The following is a 1,141-nucleotide window of genomic DNA, read 5'->3' as shown; positions in this document are numbered from 1 at the left end:
AAAAGACGACTTTCTCTCGGAATCCGCGGGGACAAAGGGGCCCCCGCCCGGCCAGGGCCTCCATCTAGTCTGCTGGCGCTAGAGCGGCCGCCCCGGTGGGGCGCTGGCTGGGTGGCCCCGAGTCTGGGGCTCTCCTGGGGGAGGGGAAAGAACGCAGGCGACAGCCCCCGTGAGCTGGGGGTGGTGAGGTCAGCAGGATGTTTGTGTAGACACATGCAACCTTTGTGAAATGCACAAGTGCAATAATCTAACGGGTCTTAACTTTGCATTTATGAATTATAAATACTGTACATGTGTGTAATTTTTCATGTGCCCATCTGCAGTCTTTGTATTTAAAAGGAACCTTTGCCGTTACGTTTGTACAACAGGGCAGCAGTTGCCGACGGCCGCGAGGCTGTAAATAAAGCGGGCGGCGGCCACCGCGGTCACGGCCGCACCGCTGTCCACTCACACTTAGCGCAGCCAGAGAGCTTCTGTTGATATGTAATTATTCATATAAAGTATATATATGTATGATACATGGAATATATTTAGAGATGTTCATAATTTTCATGGCTATCCTTTGGTGAGAATAATTGAATACAGAATTTTTAAAATAGCCTTCGTGTCCATCGTCTGCTCTTTGGTGGGAAGGGGGGAGCCCTGGGGGCAGCGGCTCAGCCCCCCGCCCTTCCCCGTGGCGGACACCCCAGCCTGAAGACACCGAGTCGCCTTGCGGCGACAGGACCTTCGCTTGCGTCATTTCTAGCGACAATGTAAGATGCCACGTTTTGTGCGAAGACCCGTGGACTGCGCCGGGTACCACGGCTGACAGGCCGTCGGAAGCAGGTGTTTGAGGAGGAGGTGCTTCCGCCGCCAGCCTGGGGCCCGGAGTGCGGCCTCAAGGGCCCGAACGGCCTCCCCGGGCCAGGCCCCGGGTCCCAGCAAGGGCCACGGCCTCCCGTCACCAGGCTGAGGGCCCAGGAGCGTGGGCATGAGAAGGGCATGCGTGGGGCATGGCGGTGTGTGTGCGTGGGTCCTCTGGGAGCACCGTCCTGCTAAGACCCAGACCTGGCGCCGACCAGCGCCCTCGGGGGCCCGCGGGACTGTGTGTGGGCACCGTCCTGGCGCCAGCCTCTTGCAGCGAGTGTCCCAGTGCGGC

Source organism: Condylura cristata, unplaced genomic scaffold (assembly GCF_000260355.1).
Source record: "Condylura cristata isolate star-nosed mole 26May11 unplaced genomic scaffold, ConCri1.0 scaffold00001, whole genome shotgun sequence".
NCBI classification, from domain to species: Eukaryota; Metazoa; Chordata; class Mammalia; order Eulipotyphla; family Talpidae; genus Condylura; species Condylura cristata.
This window is presented reverse-complemented; position numbering follows the sequence as displayed.